Here is a 22940-nt window from a genome sequence, read left to right as displayed (position 1 = left end):
AAGGATTTCAAGGACAACTTCAGTGTCTGTTCAAAAATTCAGTAGACTCATGGGCAAACATTTTTGCACTTTCATATCCTACAGACTAACATTACACTTTTTTGTATGGGAAACATTTGTGTATATAAATGTGATGTATTTACATACAAATACTTTACATACACTGTAAAAAAAATACTGGTTGTCTTAAATTTTAAGTTAAATCAAATTAACCTTAGGTCCATTGAACTTATATTATGTTAAACTGACTTAAAACAGCTTTTAAAATTATTTTAGAACATGATTAACTTAGTTAAATATGTAAAAATGAACTAAAAACTTATGTTGTCATGACTAAATGATCATATAATTTTTTACAATTATTTATCCATATTGTTAAACTCTACAACACAGCTAAGTCAAGCATAGGTTACAACTATACACTTTAATAAAATATGTGTTTGAGTTTTTCAAGATATGTTTAATAAAATGTACAGAAAATTACCTTTACCCAACCTGAAGTGGGTTTAAACCTTTGAGATTGTTTCTTGTGTTGAACATAAAAGAAGATATTTTGATGAATGCTGCGGTGGCTGGGACTCATCGCCTTTCAAAGTAGAAAAAAAGTACTATGGAAGTCATTGGGTCTCAGTAACCAGCATTTTTCAAGAGATGAAAGAACTTCAAATAGGTTTAGACAAGTGAAGGGTGAGTAAAATAATGACATAACTGTAATATTTGGGTGAACTATGCCTTTAAGTCCTGTTTTTTTTTATATATTTTAAGCATTTTTAACTATTACTGCAATTGCCCCTGACCTCACAGACAAGATAAAATCTTTTTCCCTCCTCCAAACAGAATTCCAGCGGCAGTGTCACATGCATCCATTTAAAGCTCATTCACAACAGACTCAGTCAGAACAGATGCCGTTTTAACTTAAGAGGTTATAAGGGAAAAGGCATAGAAGTTGAGATCAATAAAAGTATCAATCTGCAGCCTCAAGAACAAAACACTGCTGTAGAAGTGTTGGAAAACTGAGAGACGGATGACAAAGTAAGAGAAAGTGACAGGAACTGAGTCAAAAGACAGTTTGAAGTGATGCAGGGAGGCGTCCAGATACCTGCAGTTCACAAGCTGTTTTGACTGAATGTGTGTGTTTCTGTGCCTATGTATATTAAGAGACACAGCCCCGCTGTGCCACTTAACAATTGCCATCCCTTGGACACTAGAGACAGGAGGATAAAGCCTAGTCTTACTTGAATGGAGTCAAAGAGACATCCATTCCTATAAAGTCTCCTCAGCTGTCTGGTAAAGTTGCAGATCAGCAGTGTTGCAGAGCCACAGCGCCTGCAGTCATTTGTTCTCTTCACCTTGAGATGGATCGCTATACTATAGAAAGTGGGGTTTACCATAAGATTAAATGGAATTAATTTTGTTCAAAGTATATTGTGACTTTTATCTCACAATTCGGAGTGAAGTTTCACAAACTAATTTCGAGAGGAGCACGTGATATGATTGACTGCAGCTGGTCTCTTATCTACAATCATTAGTTAGCCAATCAGATTAATCCAAACACACTATAAGTAGCCTAGCAAAAAATTACTTCCTTATCTTCGTTTTACGAAGAAACCCCCATCCACCCCTTCTCCCCCTTTCTTTTTCGAGAACTACCTGATCTCGTACTCCCCTTACATGCTCAATCGACCAGGTAGGTACCCTGGGCTCAATTATTTCCGAGCTCAGGGTTCTCTCCCGGTACAGCATGCCAAACCTTTTAACATTTGTCAACAATATCTAAATGTGAACTCTTGAATTTATATTAAAGACAACCGATAATGTTTTATTGTAAAAAACAAAAAAAAGAAACAACATATTCAGAATTTCGAGAAATAAACATTTAGTCAGAAAAACCTGCTTACACATGTTTTCAAAACAGCGTCACTTTTTCAAAAGTTTACCCACAATTCTCAAAACTGCACGCACAAATTGCAAAATGTCTCACATCTCAAATTGCCATGAACACATGCCAGAAGGAAGCATTTGCATCAAATGGCAAACACGTTTTTCATAATAGTAAATGTTTGGATATAGCATGTAAACACTTGGTCTAAAACTAAAGCCATTTGCTCTTTAGGCTTCTACATTTCAATACAATCTTTTTTTTTTGACATAAGATTATTTTGCTTACCCCATTAGCAAATTATTTTGCTTGTTTTAAGGAAAAACTCACTTAAATTTGGCTTATTATTTCTTAAAACAAGACAATATGTTTTGCTTGTGAAGAAAACTCTTCTTGATTTAAGATTTTTTTTTTTTTTAGATATTTGGACTAGAAACAAAACAAAAAAATCTAAGTAAGAAAAAAATTTTTTTTGCAGTGTGGTTTTGGAAATTTGCTGTATAGTTTTGCATTTTGAGCAAGATGCTTCAGAAATTGCTTGATATGGAAAGATCTTGTGTGTAAGAAGATGAAAAAAAGTTTCTGAATGCTTTATTTCTAGCAGTTTACATGCTACAATTCTGAAATGTTTTCTTCGTTTTTTCTCTAGAATTTGCAACTTTATTTGTTAGAATTGCCAACTTATCTGTTGCTTTGGAATTCTAAAGATTTTCTTAACAAATCATATTTATTTTTTCAATTCTAAGTTAGTTAGTTAGAATTATAGAATTATTTAAATTATAGTTAGTTAGAACTCAGAATTGCAACTTTTCCCTATGAATTGATATAAGACAAGTTCATAAGCTGTCTTGGAAATTTAAAATTACACAAAACAAAGTTTGTATCTCATTATTTTCAATTTTTTTTCACAATTGCAAGCTCATAACTAAAAATTATAACTCACAATACCCAGAGGTGAAACATGAGATGACTTGTAATCAAAACATTCTTACTTACTTGCTCTCAGGGACAATTATATCAAAGTTGATATTTAGCCACACCATATTGGTGTTTCGTAACATCTAGTTTTTATGGGGTGAGTTGTTAGCCCAACGCTCAACCCCCAATCTGGATGACCAGGACGTACACACATACACTAAGGACAATTTAGCTTACCCAGTTCACCGACAGTACATGTTTTTGGACTGTGGGGGAAAGCACCCAGGGAAAACCCACACGAACACAGAGAGAACATGCAATCTCCACACAGAAATGACAACTGACCCCGCTGGGGCTTGAACTAGTGACCTTCTTACTGTGAGGCGACAGCGCTACCCCCTCTGCCACTGTGTCTCCCCTATTAAACCAAATTTTTTTATTATTTATTTAAATTTGTGCTAAAATGCACACCCATGCACAGAAATGGCTAAAATCAAGAAACGATGTTCGGTGGAGACAAACATTGATCGAACACATTCCTAATGTCTAAAGAAATTACCATTCATTAGAAATTAACAGGACTAATGAGGCAATTGTTTTATTGAAGACTGGAGCAATGATGCTTAAAATTCAGCTTTGCCATCACAAGAATAAATTACATTGAACCAAAAAAAATAGAAAACAACACCCTTGCACTACTACTTTTAATAAACATTTTCCTCCAGTAAAGCTATGTAAAAATACAGTTGAAGTCAGAATTATTAGCCCCCTTTGAATTTTCTTTTTTAAATATTTTGCAAATGATGTTTAACAGAGCAAGGAAATTTTCACAGTCATTCATTCATTAATTTTCTTGTCGGCTTAGTCCCTTTATTAATCCGGGGTCGCCACAGCGGAATGAACCGCCAACTTATCCAGCAGGTTTTTACGCAGTGGATGCCCTTCCAGCCGCAATCCATCTCTGGGAAACATCCACACAAACATTCACACACACACTCATACACTAAGAACAATTTAGCCTACCCAATTCACCTGTACCACATGTCTTTGGACTGTGGGGGAAACCTGAGCACACGGAAGAAACCCACGCGAAGGCAGGGAGAACATGCAAACCAGCGACCTTCTTGCTGTGAGGCGACAGCACTACCTACTGCGCCACTGCCTCGCTCTATTTTCACAGAATGGCTGATAATATGTTTTTCTTCTGGAGAAAGTCTTATTTGTTTTTTGGGTTTTAAAAAAAATTAAACACCATTTTAAGGTCAAAATTATTAGTCTCTTTAAGCTATTTTTTGCGATAGTCTATTGAACAAAATACAATAACTTGCCAATCCGTTACCTGCCTAGTTAACCTTACAAACCTAGTTAAGCCTTTAAATGTCACTTTAAGCTGTATAGAAGTTTCTTAAAAATATTAAGTCAAATTTTATTTACTGTCATCATGGCAAAGATAAAATAAATCAGTTATTAGAGACGAGTTATTAAAACTATTATGTTTAGAATTGTGGTATTATATATATATTACATTGATGAAATTTTGTAGTTTTTGTGTGTATTTGTGATACCATAAGAACTGTACAATATTACAATACATTGGACAAACTGGCACTTTGCATGTAATAAATTTGTACACAAATAAATGTACTGTATAAATACAAATGTTCCTTTATTTTGTCTATGTATTATTCACTCTTGTCAACAACTATCAATTTTTAAAACCTTGATTTCCATGGTTGACTGTCATGGTGAAAAAACATCTAATCATTTTGAGCAGTGTGGCTCACACAATGACAAATACACTCTATGTTTTGGTGGCCTTGATCAAATTACTAACACAATAACTAGGTTTTGAAGCATGAATTAAATGATTTGGGGGTGTAACTATATTTTGCTGACATGCAATAAAGTTCTGAAATTCCAGCAAACAAAGCAAAAAAAAAAAGTTTTGAGATTTGCACTTACAGTTTAAAGAATGTTAAGTTTGTTTTAAAATTTGTGCCAAAGCAACTGAGGAAAAACTGTAATAAACATAGTACAAACCACCAAAAACAATAATGATAATGGATTATCTTTAACAGATCAGACTGAAAATTAAATAAAAATGAAATAAATTTAAAAAAACAATATATATATATATATATATATATATATATATATATATATATATATATATATATATATATATATATATATATATATATATATATATATATATACACATAAATAACATAAATATCACCACAATTAATTTACAATAATATTTTTAAAAACATTTTTCAAACTGGTGTGCTCAAAATATTACATGTTGATTTGAGTAAACAAATTTGATTTTTGTCTTGCTGTCTTTCTAAACATAATAGTTTGTTCTGTAGACTATCGAAGAAAAATAGCTTAAAGGGGCTAATAATTTTGTCCCTAAAATGGTTTTTAAAAATTTAAAAACTGCTTTTATTCTAGCCGAAATAAAACAAATAAGACTTTGTCCAGAAGAAAAAATATTATCAGATATACTGTGAAAAATTTCTTGCTCTGTTAAACATCATTTAGGAAATATTTTAAAAAGAAAAAAAATTAAAGGGGGGCTAATAATTCTGACTTCAACTGTATTATAGCAGATGTTTTGTTTGGCTGGGCGCCCAGTGGAGATTGATGTGCATGCTTCTGTTTAAATATTTTTTCATTAAATAAAGGTAGCCTTAAATGAACACGTTTGTAAAACCATTTGTTGTCTTGTTATCATTGTATGGCAGAGTGTTTTATTTACTTTTTTTAAATAATGTATAACATTTATAAAAATCATAAGACAACTTTACAAATGTTTAAAAAAATCTCCTGACTAAGAAATCTGACGAGACACATTCTTATACATTGAATGGGAATGATATACTAAAACAGTTGGTTTTCTAGCAGTTGGTTGTATGTTTACATGCCAGGATTTTATGCCATTCAAGGTTGGAATCCCTATCCAGTTGTGATCCAACCGCATACAAAAATAGCACAGTTTGTGAGTATTGAGGAGAGTTTAACAGGCTTTTAGAATTGAGCTTTTGGTCCAGTAGAAGATGGAAGACTAATACTAAATATTATGGACTGAATGTTTGTGAAAGAAGCATCTGATACGCATACATCCCCAAATTTATGTCCACTGGGTGTGGGTTCCAGTGGCTCTTTGAGGCTCTTGTGTAAGTAAATTGGCTGAGGTGATGAAGACATGATCTGGGTGTTCAGCAGCTGCAGCTGACAGAAAGCTGACCCTGAGCTCTGAGACTGTAGGGAATACAGCTTTAGCTCTCCTTATGCAGACACACAGCTCTCTGCCAGTGTTAATCTCTGATCTCTCCAACTGCACTGCTGCCCTCTGTTTGCACACATCATTAGTCTTTGCAGAAGAGCTACTCATTTCAGCCATTTAATTTCATGCCACAGTGATTATCCAGTTTCTCATCTGTTGTCTATCTTCCTCTCCATCCATCTACCAGTCTGCCAATTTATCCATCTATATATTCATTCATCTGCCTGTTAATCCACCCACTTACCAATCCATCCATTAATCCATTAATTAATCTAACCATCAATCAATGTATTTATCTTTCCAGCTTTTTATCTGTCTGTTAGTTCAGCTGTCTATCCACCCAATCATCATTTTATGCATTTCTCTTACTCTCAGTCCGTCCATTCATCCATCCATCCATCCATCCATGAATCAATCTATCTATCTATCTATCTATCTATCTATCTATCTATCTATCTATCTATCTATCTATCTATCTATCTATCTATCTATCTATCTATCTATCTATCTATCTATCTATCTATCTATCTATCTATCTATCCTTCCACCCATCCATCCACATTTATTCATTTATTTGCAATATTATTATACTGATGGTCATGTCGTTAAAACTCTTAATGAGATCTGATTTAAAGTTGTCACAGGAGACACATTAGAGGCATGTTAATACCAGGACCCTGGTCACTCACTGGCCTTTTGAGGTGATAAGGATTGTTGTCAGATCAAGGATCTGCATAATAATTGGAAAGTTATCCAGCTGTTCCCAACTAGAGACAGATGCTGACCCTAAACTGAAATACTGAAGAGAGAAAACGAGATAACACTGAGCCACCAGACTGAAAGAGTTAAAGAACATGGAAAATCATTCATCAAATGTACATCATATTACTGAGTCATCAATAAAGTGCATTTTTTCCATTAGGTTGAACTTTAAAACTCTGGCTGGATTAAAAATATGAATGGAAAATCAAATGCTGACTAATGAGCATTCACTTTCTTTAAGATCAACAACATTTGCATGTACCTGCATAACAATGGCATCATAATTATTAGTGTTTAATATCATCTTGCTAAGTTTACCAAGAATCTGTTGAGTGGCATTTTGAGTCATAAATGAATTTTGCAAAAAAAAAGATCAAAACATTGCACCCCATTCAAAGTGGTCGTGAACTGCATTTTTAAAATGCTCTTTTATTCTTGGAGGTCAACCTATAATGGTATTAAGATTCACACATCATAATTTGGAAGCAATAGGCTATTTTTCTATTTTGATTTTACCCTCATCTGAACACAAGTTTGAATAGGTGAGACTGCAGACTGAAATGTAAATGCCCACTTGTTTGACAGAATAACAATTCTGCATATTTAAACTCTTCAACACTTTGCTTCTAATGGCCCGTTCCCACTGAGTGGTGCGGTATGCTACGGTTCGGTCCGTTTCTACTGTCAAAAGGCAAACCGTACAGAACCGTACCATATCACTGTTTCAACACCCTTTCGACAGGGTACCAAAAATGAGAAAGGTACCAAAACGTGGAGCTAGACATTCTGCTTAACGCTATTGGTTTACAGAGATACGTCATTCGCTTACGCAACAAGCCAGAATGAAAACAAAGGACCCTCCATGTTTAATGGCTCGTTTCCACTGACTCGTACAGTACGGTTCAGGTCGGTACGGGTCTTCTTTATCAGGCTTACGTTTCCACTACCACTACCCTTTTGGTGGGCGTGGTGTATGACACAAAAAAAAAAGTTTCAGTCTACATAATTTTCGCTCGAGAAAATGTCTACAGTAAAGCTGTATGGGTCGCTTACATATCATATGAGAAGCACTTCTCACAAAACAGACGCTTTACACACATAAATACTTCTTTATAAATTTTATTACTAACTTTTCTATGAACATGAGTTGATTATAACTGCAGATCAATGACAGCGCAAAATGGCCTACTGTAACGTCTGCGATTATATAAAATAAATAAATAAATAAATGCAAAGTATGTGAACACATATAGCACACAGTAAGTGCAAACCTCTCATCTGTGTCTGTAATCTTCAGCAGCACGTGTAGCCTTTCCATCATTCTGAGTTCATAATAGTCAAAAAGGTTATGATAATAGTTAAATACGGCAGTTTGTTCTCAATTGCTAAAAAAAAAAAGTGTTCCTTTTTTTCCGGCTTCTCCTTTGTTTTTGTGCTTCACTCTCGCGTTTGTCAGTATCTGACAGGATCAGGTTTCAAAAGCACGTCAATAATCAAGCACACGTTATTATCATCAGCTCATCAAGTTTGTTATTTCAGGTATAGATGCGTAGCATGGGCAAGCAAGAAAGCGAAACCGCTCACGCTTCAGACAGACGCGTAAAAAACTAAGGGGCAAAAGGGTAAATCTGCTCTTTTTTTGGCTTTGTGACTGTTCATCAAGATGCAACAAGATTTGTTTGAGCCCGGGTCGACCATGGCTCGTTATTATATATATATAAATAATTAAGCTGTAATATCTCAGTTGTGTATATTGATTAGGTCCTAAAGTTAATAAGGACATCTGTGTACCCACTGTCACACGTATTTTTAAGAGCCTAAAACACTTAAACAATCTTCAGAGACACTGCTGTGTTTTAATGGTTACATGTTATTCAATGTGTATTTATATAGTGCATTCATTGTGTATGGCCATACATCCAATGCGTATCTGGATCTTAGAGATGCGTGGAGGGGCAGGGAATTAGGGGTTTGGGTCTCTCCACACCACCACCAGTGTGCAGCATCCACTTGAATGATGCAATGGCAGCCACAGGACAATAGCGCCAGTGCACTCACCATACACCAGCTATTGGTGGAGTGGAGAGACAGTAATAAGTGCCAACTGAGAGGATCGGGATGATTAGAAGATCATGAATGTTGAAGACTGATTGAGTGAATTTGGCCGGGACAGCGGAGTTACACCCCTACTCTGTATGAGAAGTCCCATGGAATTTTTAATGACCACAGAGAGTCAGAAGCTTGGTTTAACGTCTTATCTGAAAGACTGCTCACTGACAGTATAGTGTCCCCTTCACTTTACTGGGGCATTAGGACTCTAACAGACTGCAGGTTGAGCGCCCCCTGCTGGCCCTGCTTAGCAGCAGTGAGTAACTTAGCTGCAGGGTGATATAGCTGTGGCCACATATTAAACAGTCTTTAATAACAGACAAAGCAATAGTGAAACACATAATAAAAACAGTTACTCTCACACTTGTTTGGTACGACATTACTGTCAGATTTAATATAATGGGAATTGGTAATGTCTTGTTTGAAAACAAATATGTAGTCCCGTCACAAAATTCAATATATGTTTACTTATCATGCAATACATTTTGGGTGATCAAATATATATCGGCCATTATCTTTACATAACAATGAATGCCACCAAAATTTCAGCTGATTGTGCAGTCTCTTGTCCTCTCAGCTAATCTCTTCTGGAGGTCTCGGCAAGCTCCGGTAGCTCCTTTAGAAACAATGCTTGCTAAAAGGGGATAAAAAAAATTAATTTCCACATATTCCTGAAAACAACTGACAGTTTGGAAGTTGTACAAATGTGTTTCAAAGCTGCAACCCACTTCCAATAAGTGATACTTTCAAATATTGTTAAAGCCATTTTACAAAGACATTTACATTATATGATTTTTTATCAGCATATTATAAAATCTAAGTAAATCTGAATAAAATCATATTAAAATCATAATAAAAAATTTGTCCTTTGAAAGTAAGTATTTATGTATATTTGCATAATTTTGATGTATAATCAATAAATAACCTTAATAATGGTCTTAAAATGACAACAATAATATCCCTTACAAAGAACGAATTGCTAATTTCCTACTCGCATAGTTCATACACTCTTTCCTAATGTTGGGATCATAATAAGGTAAAGCAAAGTTTACCACAACTTGGCATTGCACAATGTTTTGCTATCATTTTGTTTCAGCATGGACATGTGTTTGTCTCTCTCATTATTTACCTCCTGCTGTGTAAATCAGTGGGCGGAGCTTAACAGACAGTGATGTAAAAGCAGGGGTTGACCTTCATCATTGAAGGTGGAGTTTAGATGTAGACACACTATTACATAATAAATTGGCTCATTCCTCAATCTGACATGACATCTTATTTGTCAAAAGAGAATTATGACTTCTCTATTTTACCAACCTTTAAAATGAGTCCAGTTTAACACCACTGATTTTACATTAGCTAAATTAATGAACTAAAGCTGTTCAAGATTGCTGACATATGAATGACAACATATCCACATAAAGCGTGATTAAAATACAAAAAAGGCAATGTGATACCAGAAATAGGCCTCATCCTGTCATCATGTCCTCTCCCTCACTTTCACTCAAAGATGTACTGAAAACCAAGCTTACTATGGTAAAGATCGAGAACCCAAAGGCTGGCACACTTTCAAATTCCTCTGTAATCATCAGCTCTACAGATTCATACACAATAGGATCGAAACATTCTCCAATTACACCCACTCTGGCACCATTGAGCATCTGCCTCTGTAAAGGTGGAAATATAAAGGTGCCATAAAACCAAACCCTAGAGATGTCTCTTTTCTTCCTAGCATGTTCAAGTGCATGTGTACAAAAGGAAGTCTCTTGATACAAAACTCTGCATGTTGAAGAATCTATTCATAAATTAGGGCTATTATTGATGGTGAAACTTGCCCTCTTGTGTTTGTCTTGTCTAGTCAAAGTCTAGTTTTAATAGGCAGTTGTGTAATAACAGCGTACAGCAGCACTTACTGGCATAAAGTGGGGCAGTTGTTTTGAACTATGACTCTAGTAAATAAATTAGGTGTATTATTATGAAAAATATGGCAAGATGTTTAAGTGATGCTTTTATTCCCAAAAAAAAAAAAATGAACGGTGAATGGTTGTTTATGCTCTGAAAGTTTTCAATTATTTGAGCAGGGAAAACAGTATTGTGAATGATATTAATGTAATATTAATAAAGTTCAAACTTTGTTGCATAATATTTTGTTAAGACTCTTTGATAAAGCATTTATTTCTTTGGACTCTATTATATTGGATGTTGTAACAATGTATAGGTCAGTACTTTTATTTATGATTAATTATTATATTGGATGTTGTAACAATGTATAGGTCAGTACTTTTATTTATAATTAATTAAATGTATTCTTAATGAATAAACACAACCGCAGAATTAACATTAATATATTAAAACTACAGAGGAATTACCAACCTACGTCACGCATGACATCACATAATTTCAATTATGCATACTGGTTGCAAAAAAAAGACTGGTTGCAAGAACAAACATGTCATGCTATGCAGTAGGATGCCAAAATTGAAAGTTAAAAAATAGAAAACTTAAATTTTACCGTACACCTCACTGCTTTTGATGCCAACCGCAGACGTATTTGGCTAACAGCCATTATAAGAGCTGAATGGAGTGAGGACGTAATTAAAAATGCTCGAAGCTGCAATTCTCATTTGATATCAGGTAAGTTCACGCTATGCTGAATCATACACATTACTCGTTTTTAATTGCAGCATTGATTTCAGCAAAAACTGTTAATATGGTTAATTAAACTGCAGACACTAAATACTTAGAATAAAATATAAAAATGTAAGTTCACATACACTAACCCAGCAGTACAGGTGCAATTCACTGTCAGAAGGCAGTAGTTTTTCTTGTTGATGATTACCCAGGCCTTGAACAGTTCTGTTTTCTTGTCTTTAGCTAGGCAGAACCTCAGTTTTTAGCACTGCAAAGTTTTGAATCTGGTAATCATGGAACATTATTTCTTGCACATGAAATACACAGAATAAAATTGTTGGCATCCAAAGACTTGTAGGCCTCACTTGTAAAATCACTTGGATTTTCAAAGAGATAGTTGTATACTTCAGGCTGGATGCTTGGCCATTTCGTCTTATCCAATAGCCATTGGGAGGGTGCTTTCGCAAATCGACCTGTCAGAGGAACGCTGCTCACCTTGACGTTAATTTTGCTTAACGTTAGTTGTTAACTGTGCTTATCACTGGGTGACAAACAGTAAGGCAGAAAGCATTATAAAAATAATATTATATTAAAATATGTAATTAATATAACCTCCAAATAATATAATATCTGATACAACAACAAACTGTACCACATCGGATGTCATTCCCTTGCTGTAAATGCTAGCGCTCCCGTTTTTTTCTGCAACCTCGCACAGCGCACATGCTGAATGTTTGCAAACTGGTAATTCACCAGGTAAATTATTTTAAATTATCCAATTTTTTATCATTTTAATAATAAATTATGCCTACAATAAATTAAAAATGTAATTATATTGTTTATTATTTAATAGTCTTATTATTTCTATTAAAACTTTTAAGCGCATTTGATGAACGCGATCATGTGTGTTGATGAATCTAGTCTCTCACCTCATTTACTGTGCGCGTTGCCTACGAGTTCCCTAGCAACAAGAACAACAGCCTAACATCACAGACAGAGTCCGTATCCCTCAAAGCTGTTTAGAATTAAAAGTTTAGACATGGTGTGACCAAAGCCCCTTTAAGAATTCTGTAGTCTTTGGTGTGTCACAACGTGTACCTATGTGTGTCTTTGATGCATCTTTTGATGCTTCTTGCATCCTTGTCGCAGCACCAGTGGCACTGAAATTCATGTGCTGATTCGGTACAGTGCATATCAGTTCCATGGCATCTGGTTTCGGTACCCAACCCTACTTGTGAGAGACTGTACTCAGTCTCGGGTCACATCATTAAAGAAAAGGGCTACATTGTCCCCCGATAATTTCAACAGACTGGTCTGTCTCAGGAACTGGCTGAATTTAAAGGAGGACTAAGCAAAATTGTTTCTACTATATAATAAATGTTCTTACTTTCAGCAATACAACTTTTTAATCAGTACAATTGTTTTATTCAGTACTTTATTTTTGTAATTTTCCAATTTCCATATTTGTAATGCCTATATTTTGGATTTTGATTTTTGTAGTCCACTTAGAATCCAACATGGAAATCTTTTTTTCTTTTTTATTCGCATTGCTTGTTTTGAAATGAATTAATGGTTTTCAAGCCAACAGATTGAGGATCTTGATAGTTTATTGCAGGTATATTGTTTACATGAAGAAATCTTGTGTTACAAGTTAAACAAAAATTCTAATAAACAATGGTATTTTGTAATTTATAGACATAGCATAATTGTAATTTTGTAATTGTAATTTGTAATTGTAATTTATAGATATAGTACTGTATCTACAATATTATATTTTTATAATAGATAAAAACTATATATTTTATAATATTATTGTATTATATTTTATATTTAATTTTATTTAATTAATCTTCAAGTTTGGGCATTCTACTTCATTTCTTAAACCAGATGTTACTTTTATGCGTGCATCCATTTGGCTTCAATCCATGGGCACGTGACCCACCCCACAATTTTTATGACCACAATGACAAATAAATGACCCTCTCATTACACCCAATCAAAGACAACCACAACCACAAACACACACATACACCCCCACTACAGCACTCTCTGAATCTCAATGGTCAACCTCTGTTGTATCCCTTCATATGCATTTCTATACAGCCCATCAATTTACACAGATGCCAAAATATCAGTCTTTCCTCAAAATAACCTTAAATCACCACATAAGACAACAAAACCCAAGCACATTTAGTTGATGAGTGAAATTAGCACTAGCAGGCAACAAAACTCCTGGAGTGGAAACAGTGGATGTGTTTTAGTGGCTCTGCTAATCTAGAAAGTCCCAGTTGTTATGCTCTCTTGGCTCTTTGTATATGTGTGAGGAGCATGGATTCTCCTCCTCCTGACTGGCTGAAAAGGAGACTCTGTTTTACAGGCTCATTGATGTGACAGAGCAGTCTGATGGATTGGTTTAGCTGGTTAAAACATTGAAAGCCACTGTTATGCATATTAGAGCAGGTTAACTGGAGGACAGCATCACAGACATTTTAAGTTCATTTCTAATAAATGTTTTTGTCTTTAGTTCCATATTAAACACTCTATGCACAGCTTGCTGATGTAAATATTAAATATTTACAATATTTAAAAATAAATAAATAAATTAATAAATAAATTAATTAATAAAAACACTTTACAATACCTGACAAAGGTCTTGTCGACTATCCAAGTTAACTTGACTTCTAGCAGATCATTTGGAATCAGAAGTGGCTTATATGAACCTTATTAAACCAAAATAAAATATGATCATCTCTTGATTTTTAAGGATTTAATGAGGACAGTGAGGTCTGATTTTGCTCAGACAAAAGTCCTGTCACTTACCAAAGATAATGTTCAGTATAAAATATACAGTCATGGTGCAGTGGAAAAAGAATCCAATGAGAGTCCTATGAGCTTGGACGACTGCATCCATACATCTCTGCAATGACTGCAAAGTCATCTGGAATGGCAAATAAAGTGTTCTTGCAGGACTCCCAGAGTTCATCAAGATTCTTTGGATTCATCTTTAATGCCTTCTCTTCATCTTACCTCAGACATGCTCAATAAAGTTCATGTCTGGTGACTAGGCTGGCCAATCCTGGAGCACCTCGACCTTCTTTGCTTTCAGGAATTTTGATGTAGAGGCTGAAGTATGAGAAGAAGCGCTATCTTGCTGAAGAATTAGCTAAAAAAATCTTTCAAATGGGGTGCTAGTGGTTGGGAAGCACAAAAAAAAGCCACTCTGGCGACATACCTACATCACATTTTTTAATTACAATCTCTTCACTGCTGCTATACGGCACTCATTTTCATGTCTGTTGTTATTCTGACCTGAAGTGGCGATGACAACACAAAACTTGTGCTCAGCTGCCAAATTTTAATAAACATATCGTCCTCCAAACAGAAACTTCAAACTAAACTTTTTTTTATAGATATTGACAATGGTGTTCGGTCAATATATATACAAACACCATTTTCAATCGCCCAGCCCTAGTAGAGTGTCTAAATAAAATGTATTAAATTCAAAGCAAAGACATACCCATCAAATCTGTAATCAGGGAAAGTGACACTGATAACAGAGGTGCAGATCAACATGAGAGCTTATGGCAAGGTCAGGTAAGCAGTGGTCAATACAGGGGCAAACAGATGTATAAGGGCAATTCAGAGTTGTGGTCAAAATAACAGGCAGATGGTCACAAGGCAGGCAGCAAACAGGATTAAACAAACAAACGAGGATCAAAAACACAGCAGAGCAAGACAAAGCAAACGTGTTGTAATGTCACTATACAGAAAACAAGACTCAGCAACAACTGTGTGTTAGTGTGCTGTATTTATAGTGCAGTAATCAGTCCAAAAGCAGCTTCAGCTGTGAGTCTCTTATCAATGGTGACTTGGAGCAGGTGAATGTGTGTGTTGCATGACTGGGATATGCAGTCGATAAACTGGCAGATTTGTATTCATTCGAGTAAATGTGAATGTTTTCCAGCGATCTATGGTGTTTAGATTGCTGGTGATCGTAATGAAAGCAAAGCTAGACATGAAATAAACAGTGTTTTATGTTTTTTTCTGAGGAGTCTAACAATATACAGTACAGTATAGGGTAAAATTTTCAGCAAATAAATAATTTCAAAAATGATTTTTGTTAAAGTTATGAATAGAATTCCTTGTCTCTGAATGCTTTAAATTCACTTAAACAGATTACAAAGTCACAAAACGCAAGTTATAAACGTTGACTCTATTATGGTTCAAATATGCAAAGACTCCACAAATCACATGTCTTCCAATCTGTGGTGGCTGGTCAACTATAAATCCAACTCGAAATTGCACATCCTACAATGTAACTATTGTTTATGCACACATTGTGATGTTGATGCAAAAACTATATATTGTGCAGCCCTATGGTGTGCACAGACAGAAACAGACAAAGTGTACAGAGATGATCCTCACATTTCACCATTTGCAAAAACATAATGAACAGAAAAATGCCAAAGTAAAGAAGCTGGCAACAGCTAGTCTTTGATCATCACAAATGAGCATCGACATGCCCAAAGCTACATGCCAAGCGGAGCGGGTCATTTAAGCTGGCTGATCAGATAGCAAATACTCAACGCACCGATGCTAATAGAGGCAGTATTGAGACTCATTAACACAAAGAAAATCAATCAAGCCAACGGCTCTCATAAATTATTCACCTCATCATGTTACATGTCCTGCTATGTTGACTCCTTCCCTACATAGCATCCCTAATACAAGCTGATAGACAGGCAGACAAATGAAAACATTATAAATTTACTTTAACAGTTTGTAATGCAGTAATAATATCTGATTTACAATGCAGATAACAAAAGTCAAAGATTGACCAACATGCAATGGCACAAAAATGCCTTTTTGATTTTATTTATTTATTTATTTTTTGGCTTTTAGAATTGAGTGAATATTTATTTGATTTCATCACAAATACAGATATAATTACATTGATATCTATAGTATAAAGTCAATAATCTGGTCAAAATGTCTGTTGTAAATGCATTTATATCTGAGAGAATCAGCCAATAAGAAACTGCAATTTATGTCTAGCGATAACATTAATCCAACATTTGTAGTTTTCTTGAATATAAGAGTTGCTAATACCAAAATAATAAAACTAATCAACAAATAATACTGTTTAAACCCCAGACTACCCCTCATGGTCTTATATCCTAATGGATAAGGATCTCGGCTTTAGTAGATATTCCTACCATCATTAATATTTATAGATCTATGAATATTTTAATACTTTTTAGACATTGCAGATGTTAAAAGTGTTGGAATAGGAGTTGATGCATGACCTTTTTATTTGCTTTTCTCTTCTACTTTTAAGCAAAATCCATCTACGGGACATCAGATAATCTGGTGATCATTTTGGTGATTCCTCTGAACAGATATTTTATATTTACTTAAACACAGTAACACCAAAATCTTTTTATACCCACAGCCAGCATTTTATGTTACGGCTGATACCATTTAAATCCATTGAACCCCACTGATACAATTAAGGGACAGACAACTCAGTCAATGTCCATCTTTCTAAGGACCATCACACTGAAATAACTGACTAATGTCATGGATTCTGAACAAGTATTTCCAGAGAGAGGAGCAGAACTAATGAATAAACACACATTTGTAGAACTAATGAATGTAATAAATTATAAAATATACAATGAAAACTCTGAGGGCTCTGCAGACCTTGAGGTTCTTCATTTAAGCTTCAAGCTAATATTTCAGTCATTAGTAAAAACATTTTATCTTTTGAATTTTAGCAGTGTATTTTCAATCAGAATGGAAATTTAGCAAAGCAGTAAGTACATTTCTCAAAACAACAAGCCAGTCTCTTGCTCAAAATAAATTTCTTTGTCAATGAATGTGTCAGTGCTATCAGAATTAAAAGTCCTTGTGTCATTGTGTATGGATAAGACAGTCAAATTACTAGTCATGTTGTCAATTTTACAGTGAACTTTGGAGGGGTGTCCCAATGTAAACTATGGCTAATGTTATGACTTTGTACTGTAATTTGTTAACAGAACATATCATTTTAAATCTTAAATGTTGTGGGGGGTAAGACTATTTAACTTTTTCAGTGAATTGTGAAATGTCTTTTTGATGTGCACAACTGACACGATGTGAAATTGAACATGTAGTTTTGAGAATTTAAATTCTGATCTGAGAAATGGACCAAACTGACTGAGAAAAACAGTTCCTCCACAACACCCAGGGTGAGAAAATGAGAGGCATCACTTGTTTCCGTAGTGTAGTGGTTATCACGTTCGCCTAACACACGAAAGGTCCCCGGTTCAAAACCGGGCGGAAACAACTTTTGTTTTAATTTGGTTAACTGGGCCAAATAATGACTGGTACAGTTTGGTACGGTTTTGGGTTGGTACGGGTCACCTTTATCAGGCTTACACTACCAAGGGTACCCTTTTGGTGGGTGTGGTGTATTAAAGAAAGTTTTAGTCTACGTCATACTCGCTCAAATAAATGTCTACAGAAAAGCTGTACGGGTCGCTTACATATCACATGAGAAGCACTTCTCACAAAACAGATGCTTTATACACAAATACTTGTTTATAAATGTTTATTACTAACTTTTCTATGAACAGTATTTGATTATAACTGTAGATCAATGACATTGCAAAATAGCCTACTGTAACGTCTGCAATTATATAAAATAAATAAATAAATACAACATAAATTAACATATAGACCCTTACAGTCTACGATATATTATTAATTAAAGAAAAACTACACACAGCAGACATTGAATAACTTATTTAAGTTAAAAAACACACGCAATATAGCCCACAGTCAGAGCAAACCTCTCATCTGTGTCTGTAATCTTTACCAGCACATGTAAGCTCTATTAGAGAGTAATTTTGTCCTTCCCAGTTTATAATAGTCCAAAAGGCGAAGATAAACATGGCATTTTGATCATGATTCAGGTTGCTAAAACAATTTTGATCCAGTGTTTTGTCGGGCTTATCCTTTTTTTCACGCTTCATTCTCGCGCTTGTCCTTTTCTTTCTGAATGGATCAGATGACGGAGACACGTCAATAATCACGCACGTGTTATTATCATCAGCTCTTGAAGTTCGTTATATCAAATATAGACGCAATCGCGAGCTCCCGGAAGAAAGCGAATACCGCTCGCACTTTTAGACGGGCTCGTAAAACAACAACAGCATATGGCAGATTTTTCTTCTTGGCTTTGTGTCTGTTCATTAAGACAATGACAAGGTTTGTTTGAGCTCGAGTCATCCATGGCTCGTTATTATATGCATATAGAATTTCCATGTAATGTCTCGGCTGTGTATTAGATCATGGCGGTTGCTTTGTTTACATTCTTACTAGTTCCACGAGCTGGTGATGGATCTCTGTGTCCAATCAGCATTCAGCTGCATGTGTAGCTCCACCTTTTGATACCCTTTCGAAAGGGTGCCGAAAAGTGGTACGGTACAGTTCAGTACGCTTTTTGACAGTGGAAACGGCCATAAAAGCGTACAACACCGAACCGTACCACTCAGTGGAAACGGGCCATAAAGGCATGGAGATTAAAAGTAAGTTTTCCAACTTGATCAATTGAGTTTGATAGAAGGTAATACCCTTTACATACAAATTTGTACATGTGATCCTCTGTTGAAAGCTGTCATCATTTTGACCCATAAAAGTGACCGTTATATTTCCTGTGAGAAAACTACAAAAACCAAGAAGCTAGTTTATTTATTTAACTTAATTTTTTTTTTATAAAATATTTTAAGAATTTATAGTTAAGCAGCTTTCAACAAAAAAAAATAAAATAAATTCCACCTGGGGTCCTTTCGCGTGTGAGGCAAACTTGATAACCACAACACTACAGAAACTCTGATAAACAACTTGACCCACAAAAAAAAAATAATAAAAAAAAGTAATTTTCATTTAAACAAACGATTACAAGTGATTACAAACCTTTGAAAGTTTTTTTTTCACACAGACAAAAAAAAATTACTGAAAGAATGGTGAAAGAATGTTGAAAACCTATAACCATTCACATTCATAGTAGGAAAAACAAATACGAAGAAAGTCAATGTTATATGTTTTTATACAATTTTCAAAATATCTTCAATTGTGTTTGGCAGAAGAAACTCAAATTGGTTTGTGACAAGTGAAGAGTGAGTAAACTATAACATAATTTTTTTAGGTGAACAACCCCTTAAAAAGCTCCCTTGTCAGATTAAATGTATTTGTTAGTTTGTTTGTTTATGTGATTGACTGTTTAGCCTACTTCTTTGTTTACTTATTTATTTATGTGCAACTTACTGCTATTAATTTTCATTAACTGGCACACTCCTGTTAAGTTCCCCCTCAACCTCTGGTGCAGTCAATCATTCAACAGCAGGTGTTTCCGTAGTGTAGTGGTTATCACGTTCGCCTAACACGCGAAAGGTCCCCGGTTCGAGACCGGGCGGAAACAAGCTTTTTAAATTTGGATATTTGGAGCACAAGGCACTGCAGTTCTGTGGAATGACCTCCACCCTGCTAATGAAATTCCTGTGCTTTTTCCAGAAAAAAACAACAACAAATTAATCGTAGTTTACATGGTTCACCCTGCAGGGACAAAACCTCTCATTGTGCTCTTCTAGCATGTTTAGCCACAACTAAAATTCCTTCAGCTTTTGAACAATGAAAAGTACTTCTTTAAAAAATCAAGTGTTCAAATTTGCTCTTGCTTTTGATCTCTATTAAACAGATTTTGGACACATGTATTTAAACTCAGTTCCTCTCTTTTTCACACACATCACCATCCTGATAATAATTTGCATCCAAATATGCCTTTTCACAGTCTTCGCAAAACTGTTTAGGAGCTTCTGTTGTGTAAGAGGCCCCATACTGTGCCATAGGTGTCTCCACTCACACACAAAGATGGCAACAAAGTACTATGTTACAAATGTCCGCTTTAAGTTCGTCTGGAAGACCATTTTGTTTTATTGTAGCACTACAAGAGACAGGCAATTAAGGGCACATTCCAGAGCTGACTGTTGCCCCGTAATAGTTTACAGCAACGGAGGGCAGGCAGATGAGGAGATCCTTTACACTCGATCCCAGCAACGCTTGCTTCTATAGAAACTCATAAAACATCCTTTGCTTTCTTTATAAAGCAAACATAGAAAGTTGTTTAGCTGATTTGACTCTTGGATCTAGAAACACAATACCAAAAGTGTAACAGAAGTCTAGGGCTAGTAAGTAAATGTTTTTATTTTTATGTTTCTAACACACTTTAAAAGTTTCTAACAACTTTTAAAAAGTTTACAAAATAATAGTTTAAAGTTCTCTAACAATTCTCAAGTTTTGTGGATCATTGCATATTTAAACAACTATGATTTTATAGGCTTTCACAATTCTGAATTTATACTTTTTGTAGAATTGTGAGATGTAAGATTGCAATTGCTTAAAATTACAGTTTAAGCCAAAATTATGATATACAAAGTTACAATTGTGAGTAAAATTGAACTACAAAACAAAGTTGCTAATGCGAGTTTAAAGTCTAAATAACAAGATGCTACTTCACAGTTCTGAGAAAAAACAGAACATATTAAATTGTGAGAAAGTCAGAACTGTGAGATAAAATATCACACAAAAAAAAAACTTTCTCATTAAAAAATGATGAAAATGTAATTTTGATCAAATATGATTATCATTTTAAAATAAAACAACTGACTAATGCCATTGGTTCTGAAAAAACAAGTAATTTCAGAAATTGGAGCAGAACTAATAAATAAATCATAAAAGAATTGTGAAACGAATAAAATTCTAATAAACTTTCTTTTAAAAAATGAAAAATCTCACAGGGCCCTGAAGGCCTTGAGGTTTCTTATGCCTGCTTTAAACTAATGTGTCAATCATTAGTATTTATAATATTTTATATATAATATTGATTAAAAAAATTATCTGTTGCGTTTTAGCAGTCTATCTGGATTTATTTTTATTAACTCCCCTTCAGTTCGCTCACAACCACCAGGGCAAAAACCTAAGGGGCACCACATGTTTTTGTAGTGTAGTAGGTATCATGTTCGCCTAACACGCAAAACAATACTTTTAAAATTTGGTTAACTGGGGCAAATAAAATCATGTAGAGTAAATGTTACTTTTCCAACTTAATAAATTGAGTTAGATAAAAGGTAAGACCTTTGTAATACAAATTGGTACATGTGGTCCTTTGCTGAAAGCTATTGACATTTTGATGAAAACAAAAGTAACCCTGTTATTTTCTGTGAGAAAACTACAAAAACCAGTGAGCTAAATATTCTTTTTTTCAGAAAATATTGTAAGAAGTTATAGGTAAGCAGCTTTCAACAAATAACGAATAAAAAAAAATTGTTTCCTCCCGGTTTCAAACCGGGGACCTTTCGCGTGTGAGGCGAACGTGATAACCACTACACTACGGAAACCCTGATGGACAACTGTTTTTTTTGCAATGAAAAAAAGGTCATATTCACCCAAAAAGCAAGACCAAGCAAAAAAACGGAAATATACAAGTGATTACAAACAATTTCTTTTTCTGTCAAACACAAAATTAAACAAACGGGTTGGACAATAAAACTGAAACACTGGCCAATTTAGCGTTAGAGGGTCATGGCTAAATTTGACAAGCCTGTTGACCAATCTCCCAGATAGCACACATGCGTCGCAGAGACGTCTGCTGGACATCCGCGGTTTCATCTGGGAGACGTCTTATTTAGGTCGTTTGCTCATCGGGAAAACGTCGTATAGACGTCCTTGTCAGACATTCAAACAACGTCTATGCGATGCATCGCAGATGTTCATTATTAGAATGTTATATCTGTGAGACATCTTATTTATGTAGCATAGACGTCGTTTTTTTATTATTTTTATTTAGACATCCCCTCATGAAAACGGCTATAAATAACAGTTGCAGTTACACTGATTATACATCCGTCTACACATAGATGATAAGCTCAAGTATTTTTCACTCAAAATGAAATGACACAACGGCTAAGGAATCATTTGTAGAATTTTATTATTCAATCATGCATTCATTCATTCAATCATTCATTTTCTTTTCGGCTTGATCCCTTTATTAATCTGGGGTCGCCACAGGTATGCAACACCAATCTATCCAGCATATGTTTTACGCGGATGCCCTTCCAGCCGCAACCCATCACTGGGAAATGTATTATATTATATTATATTATATTATATTATATTATATTATATTATATTATATTATATTATATTATATTATATAAAATTATTTTATATGATATTATTTTATATTAAATTATATTATATTATATTACAATATTTTATATTAAATTAGATTATTTTATATTAGATTATTTT

The 22940-nt window shown here is 34.6% G+C and overlaps 1 protein-coding gene and 1 non-coding gene across 2 annotated transcripts in view; one reads left to right on the top strand and one right to left on the bottom strand.

Annotated features, from left to right (window-relative positions):
- prickle2b (prickle homolog 2b) overlaps nt 1-22940 on the bottom strand; it is a 211650-nt gene that overhangs the window by 162764 nt on the left and 25946 nt on the right. The gene's annotated exons all lie outside the window — the stretch shown is intronic.
- On the top strand, nt 19980-20052 carry trnav-aac (transfer RNA valine (anticodon AAC)). Its single transcript has one exon. It is a non-coding gene; the product is annotated as a tRNA-Val (tRNA).

This window comes from Danio rerio, chromosome 11 (assembly GCF_052040795.2).
Source record: "Danio rerio strain M-AB ecotype USA chromosome 11, GRCz13ab, whole genome shotgun sequence".
Lineage (NCBI taxonomy): Eukaryota > Metazoa > Chordata > Actinopteri > Cypriniformes > Danionidae > Danio > Danio rerio.
The sequence above is the reverse complement of the archived record's forward strand: the minus strand, read 5'-3'. Positions and strand labels throughout refer to the sequence as shown.